We start from the raw sequence: 7,505 nt of genomic DNA on the forward strand, positions 1-7,505 counted from the left end.
TGTTTCAAATTAGAGCCCCCCCTTCTACAGCATAAACTAAAATTGATATGGACAAAAACAAAAGTAATTCAGAACAGGTGTTTATTTAAGTTTCTCTCTGAGTATTTAATATTTTGTGTGGCCTCCATCTGCCTGTACCACAGCCTGCATTCTTGAGGGGTATGATTTCAGCAAATTGCAAAAAAGCTGAGACTCAAACTCCATTTCCCTGAGCACTTCGGTCACCTCTCTTCGCAGGTTGACGAGGCTTGGTATACCATCATAGTTCACTGTGCGCACTTCAACACGATCCTTTAAGATACTACCAATGTTTTCACACACATTAAGGTCAGGGGAGCTACCTGGAAATTCACTTAACCAGAAGAAATCGATACCACTGTTTCGAAGCAGCTCCTGTGTTTGAAGAGCCTTGAAACATGGTACCTTATCATGGAAAAATGTGACTTCTTCAACATATAACACATTTTCAGGATCTTTATGGAAAGGAAATACTCCATCTTTAAGCGCAGTTTCTCTGAAGTATTTGCCATTCCATGACTGTCCTTTTTCTTTGATGATCCACATTAACCATTTGGCTGTGAAACAGAGAAAAATTCCCAAATATTCAGGAAATTTCACAACTTGGCGATAGCACATGTCATCGCTGACATCATCCAACTTTGCAGCTCAAATGATGTCATTTTGATGATTTGGCTTCCTGACTGTGTAAATGAAGAATTCATCTGATGCAGCAACATGGAGAAAGTCAACTTCATCCCAATCATTAAGAAATGAACCACAAAACTGTGAACAGTCTTCTCTTTGTTGCTGAGTGATGTTGGTCTTGCTGATAACATGAAATGGCTTGATACCAGATTTTTTCAACTCACAATACACAGCACTATAACTTTTCTTTCCCCTTTATGTTTCTAGTTTAAGCGCCAATTTACGTAAAGACTTACTTGGTCTACCCACTTCCACAGCTATGATGTCTTTTGACTCTTGAGAAAGGACTTCAGGCCTTCCAAGATTCTCATTCTTTTTGGGATGACAGTCATATAGATTTTTGTTCCAGTTTATTTTAACAAAGGATTCATCTCTTTTAATGTATTTAGCTATCCAGGAATGTGAAATGAAGGATGCGCCAGCATCCCTGACCTCTCTGAAGGTTATAGCCCGGATTCGGTCAATCCATCTGACTTCCTCTGAGTCGTTAGCCATGGCTGTATCTAACTCCGTCACTCAGTCTGAAAATACAAGAAATGTAAAATGAAAAATAGCTTAGTAGAAACTTAAAATTATGTACTTGGAGATAGGCCATAGCAGAAAGCTTCATAACTTTCCATTTGATCTGTGGAGGGGGTGGCTCTAATTTTGAAACACCCAGTATATATATATATATATATATATATATATATATATATATATATATATATATATATATATATATATATATATATATATATATATATATATATATATATATATATATATATATATATATATATATATATATATATATATATATATATATATATATATATATATATTTTTATCACACTGTGATTTATATACAATCATGAAGCTACCAATGTCGCTTAATATTGAAATTCATTTTACCTCGGTATATCTCCATTGGATAATTGTCGCCGAAGGGAATTTATATAAGTGATAAATGAATTGGAATCGTCAGGACACAAACCAGTGACACGGAAACCTATTCAGCGATTCCAGTGGACGGTAACCATTGAGCCATCTCTTGATGGCTCAATGGTTACCGTCCACTGGAGTCGCTGAATAGGTTTCCGTGTCACGGGTTCATGTCCCGACGATTCCAATTCATTTATCACTTATATAAATTCCCCTTTGGCGACAATTCTCCAACAGAGATATACCGAGGTAGCGTGAATTTCGATATTAAGTGACATTTGTAGCTTCATGATTATATATATATATATATATATATATATATATATATATATATATATATATATATATATATATATATATATATATATATATATATGTATATATATATATGTGTGTGGAATTGGGAGAGAAACCCAGAAGGGGAGAATGTAGTGGAATTTGCTGTGGCACTCGACATGGCAATAGTAAACACATTCTTTATGAAGAAAAGGGAACACCTAATAACATATAGGATGGGGGAAGATGCTCCCAAATAGACTACTTCCTATATAAAAAGATAAAGCTGGGGAGGTCAAGAACTGCAAAGTTATCCCAGGCGACCATGTAGCCCCCAACACAGACTGCTATGCATGGATTTGAAGCTAAAAGGTAAAGAAAAACCAAAGCTAAAGGGATAAGGAAAATTAAATGGTACAAATTAGTGAGGGAGGAGGATAAGAAGAGAGATTTTAAGAGGAGGGTTTTGGAGGACATTGATATAGGAATTGAAGATGTTCAAGAATGGTGGGCACGAAATGCAGCAGTAATTAGAAGACATGGAAAGGAGCTGCTGGGAGAGACATCGGGGATCATATGGGAGGAAAGGAGAGTTGGTGGTGGGAGGAAGACATTGGGAAAGTAGTAAAAGATAAGAAGGAGGCAAAGAAGAGATGGGAAGAGTCACAGTCAGTGGAAGACAGAGATCGGTTCAGAGAGAAAAACAAGGTGGTGAAAAGATGATAGCCCAAGCTAAAGCAAAGTCGTATGATGATGTGTATAATGAGCTGGGGACGAAGGAAGGATTAAATAAGATGATCAAGCTATCAAAGGCTAGAAATAAGAGCACCAAAGATATTACACATTTCAAACAAATAAAAGATCAAGATGGGGTAGTACTTAGAAAGGAAGAAGACATCATGAAGAGATGGAAAGAATATTTCGAACAGCTGTTAAATGAAGAAAATAATAGACTAATAAGAGGGGATGGGCAGGTGAACATTGGCATGGTGATGAGGTTTTCTAAGCAAGAGGTGCTGGATGCACTGAAGAAGATGAAGAATGGGAAGGCAACCGGACCAGACATGATACCTGTGGAAGCATGGAAGGCATTAGGGGATGAAGGAGTGGATATACTTTACGATCTTATGATAAAGATCCTTGAGCAGGAAAAGATACCAAATGAGTGGCATGGGAGTATACTGATCCCAATTTTCAAAGGGAGAGGAGATGTCCAAGAGTGTGGTAATTATAGGGGTATTAAACTAATGTCCCACACTTTGAAGATACTGGAAAGGATGATAGATGCCAGACTAAGGGAAGTAGAAATAGGTAAAGAGCAGATGGGATTTATGAAGGGAAGAGGAACAACAGATGGTATATTTTGTCTGAGACAACTAATGGAGAAATTCGGGGAAAAACAAAGGGACCTACATATGGTATTCATTGACCTTGAAAAGGCTTACGACCGAGTCCCCAGACAAGAGGTATGGAGGAGCCTGAGGGAGAGGATGGTGCCAGATAAGTATGTGCGATTGATACAGGAGATGTACCGGAATGTATTTACCAGAGTGAGGAGCAGTGTTGGGGAGACGGAGGGTTTTGAGGTGAGAGTAGGATTACACCAGGGGTCGGCTCTTAGCCCATTTATTTTTAACATAGTGATGGACGTTATCATAGAGGAAGTAAGGGAGGCAGTACCGTGGAACATATTGTATGCGGATGATATTGTCCTGTGTGCAGAGAGCAGGGAAGATCTGGAAATGAAACTGGAAAGATGGAGACAAGTACTGGAGGACAGAGGAATGAGAATAAGTAGATCTAAGACAGAATATATGTGTACCACCAATGATGGGGGTGATAGGGAAAGTGTTCAGCTTGGGGGAGAATCAATAAAGAGAGTTGAAAACTTTAAGTATTTGGGATCCTTTATTAATGCTGGAGGACGTATGGAAGAAGAGGTAAAACATCGGGTACAGGCAGGCTGGAACAACTGGAGAGCGGCCTCCGGAGTTCTTTGTGACAAAAGAGTACCGCTGAGGTTAAAAGGAAAATTTCATAAGACGGTGGTAAGAACAGCAATGATATATGTCACGGAAACAGCAAGCTTGAGAAAGACAGAGGAGAAGATGGATGTGGCAGAAATGAGAATGCTTAGATGGATGGCTGGGGTGACGAGCGAGGATAGGATCCGAAATGATTACATTAGGGGGTCTACTAAGGTGGTGGAAATATCAAAGAAAGTGCAGGAGGGGAGGCTGAGATGGTATGGACACCTGTTGAGAAGAGATGAGGACCACGTTGGCAGACATACTATGGGGATGGAGGTCCAGGGAAGAAGAAGAAGAGGGAGACCAAGAAAGAGATGGAAGGACTGTGTGAGGGGAGACCTGCGTGAGAAGGGAATTGATGAGGCAGAAGCACAGGATAGAAATAGATGGAAACGGCTCATCCGAAACGGCGACCCCATATAAAAATGGGAACAAGCTGGGAAGAAGAAGATATATATATGTGTGTGTGTGTGAGTGTGTATATGTGTGTGTGCCATATGTTTACCTAACAAAATGCGAAGGCGCTTTTCTGTCATCTTGCCTCTGTGAAGACGAGGAACAACCTGATCGTTAACAGCGACGTCATTATAGTTACTGTTTGAAGTGCGAGGGATCCAGCATGAAAATTCTCACCTTGTGATCGGAAGAACATAGAACTTTCAGTTTTAGGACTGAACAGCAACTGGGTAAACTTCTTCACCAGGCAACTATCTATTTACTATCTATTTACGTTGGTCAGAAAGTCACAAAATCTTCAGTTAAATGGATTTCAAAATTCTTATCAAGGCGAAACTGTCGAAGAGCTAACGATACTAGTGTCAATTTGTAATTCAGCAGTAATTCCTTCCCATTTGATATAATGTGATTTTTTTTCTTGTTCATTGGTTGTTGTTAAATCTTATGTTTTCGTTGGAGTAATATCAAATTTTTCCTTGTACTAAATTTTTCCTTAATATGTTGATTTAGGATTTTTTTTTTTTTTTTTTTTTGCTGCAATAGTCTGAGAAAAACTTGGGAAGTAGTCAAAAGGCTACAGAGTAATAAATGATCTTTGTTTTAGACCTGTTTAAATTTATCATTTTGTTGTTATTATTAAAATTGTTGTTGCTGTTGTTATTAACAGCAAAGTATTAATCATGAAGAGTATTTGTTATAGCAAAGTAAAAATAAAAAAGATAAACTTAAACTAATGGCCTTAAAAAAAAAAAGAACTCCCCCCCCAAAAAAATGCAGCTCAGTATGGAAAATACAGATATTTTCAAATTAAATGTACACAAATAATAGGGTTGTCCTGCTATTTTATTATTTTTATTTAAATGCTAGATCACTGGAGCACTATCAAACTACTACGGAATGATTACCAAAAGAAATTTATTTTAAAACAGAAAATTGTACAGCCTCGTAATGGAGACAAAGTCATTTTCAAGAAGATAGATGAAGGTGCTGTTAATGAATAAAAGAATCAGCTTTGATTCAGTTTTGTCATGAGTGGAATAAAGGAAAAAATGTTAAATGAAAGGAAAGCTTCAAATAGTAAACAAGTTTTAGAGAATCAGATTTCCAAAGTTTAGATTATGCAATTTAAATTCCCATAATGTAGAAAAAGGAGATTTTACTATCGTCACTACAGCGAATGTTGATAACTAAATTTTATACATAACATATTGTGAGGCTTAGTTGCTGTTTTGTCTGGGGAGCAATTGCTCCCTTGTTGAGGGTGCACTCCTCCCGGTGGTGGTTATTTTTTTGCACACAGAGTTTACGTCTGTTGTCTTCGCTTTGGTAGCGATAGTCAAGTCTGGGTAATCATCGAGTCAGGGTCCAGACAGCATAGCAGCTTGGACTGGTAGTTGTTACCTGTTGGTCCCTACAACATGAGAGGATGGGAACTTCGTTCGAGTTCGAGGACGAGTCGATGGCTAACCTTAGTCATCTGTGGAGAGGAGGCATTCCTCTGGGACAGCAATTTGGCTGTCGCATCGACTCTGCTGTGAACGTCTGTGTTTCATGGAGATGTTCCTGTTTCCCGTTATGTGGCGGTTCTGACGACTTCACGGCAGTTGTTTGATGGTCATCCTTGACGACCTTTGATGGTCATCCTCGGTGACCCTTGTTAGTGGTCTTGACATCTCTGGGTAGATGTTCAGTTTTTGTACTATAGGAGGTTTGTATATTCAGATGTATGAATTATCAGTGAATTGGTATTTATGATAATTTGGGTTATTGTTATTTGTGCTGCTTTAATGATTGACCTGTTATTTGTGTACTTTTGGTTATACCATTATTTATGTTAATTGATGCTAATTGTAATCATTAGCTGTCTGGAATGTTTGTGTTTTCTTGATGTAGCGTGAGTGTTAACTTTGATTTGATGTTTTGATGGTAATGTTTTATTTTTAACTAACTTTGCTACATCTTTATTTGACTGACTCTTTGGTTGTTTCATGTTTATTTATTTATTGATTTATGCCAGACTTGACTCACTTTTAAATTTGTATGTTACGTAATGTTAATAGATTAGTATTAAGGTTATTTTGCTGGTTTTGTTGTTCCCCTTTTCCCGTGGTTGTCTCTGCTTCTGCCAGTCTTTCCAGTCCATTTCTCTAATTGATGATAAAACCTGATGAACCGAGTTTTGGTTCATAACAATAATATATATATATATATATATATATATATATATATATATATATATATATATATATATATATATATATATATATATATATATATATATATATATATATATATATATATATATATATATATATATATATATATATATATATATATATATATATATATATATATATATATATATATATATATATATATATATATATATATATATATACATATATATATATATATATATATATATATATATATATATATATATATATATACACACACACACACACACATATATATATATATATATATATATATATATATATATATATATATATATATATATATATATTTTCATGATGTTGCCTTGTAATAAGTATATCCTCCTATAATTTTGACATATTTACTTTTTTCATGTGTTATGTTTAATGATAATGGTTGTTGAAGTGTCATGTTTAGTTTGGCATCAGATCTCAAAAGAGCTAATGATTACTTGATAGCGTAATTTAGAATTGTTAATATAATTTTAATAGTAACGTAGTTTAAAACGAATATCTTTCTTGATAAAAGCGTAGTATGTGAACACGTGTGTGTGTCCACCAAGACTTGTTTCATTTCAGTTGTCATCAGTTCAGATAAGAGCGAGCGCTTTGTTTTGGGTTAGTGATGACAAGTTTTGAAAACAAACGCCGATTCGTCCCATACGGGCTCAAGACGAGTGATTTCATGTTGTTACATGCGTTGGTCGAGTCACGCATGCCACTTGGAGAGAAAGAATACGTGTCTTGATCAATTACGTCATGTTTTGTAAGATTGCGTTCAAAACGTTTTGCTGGGAAGACATCATTTTCCTTCTAGAAGCTTCTCCATTGTATCTCGCACCCAAAACGCTTTAGTGACGTCACCTCCCTGCTTGTAGAACTTCCCTTTTATATCTCG

This window comes from Macrobrachium rosenbergii, chromosome 41, assembly GCF_040412425.1.
Source record: "Macrobrachium rosenbergii isolate ZJJX-2024 chromosome 41, ASM4041242v1, whole genome shotgun sequence".
Taxonomy (NCBI): domain Eukaryota; kingdom Metazoa; phylum Arthropoda; class Malacostraca; order Decapoda; family Palaemonidae; genus Macrobrachium; species Macrobrachium rosenbergii.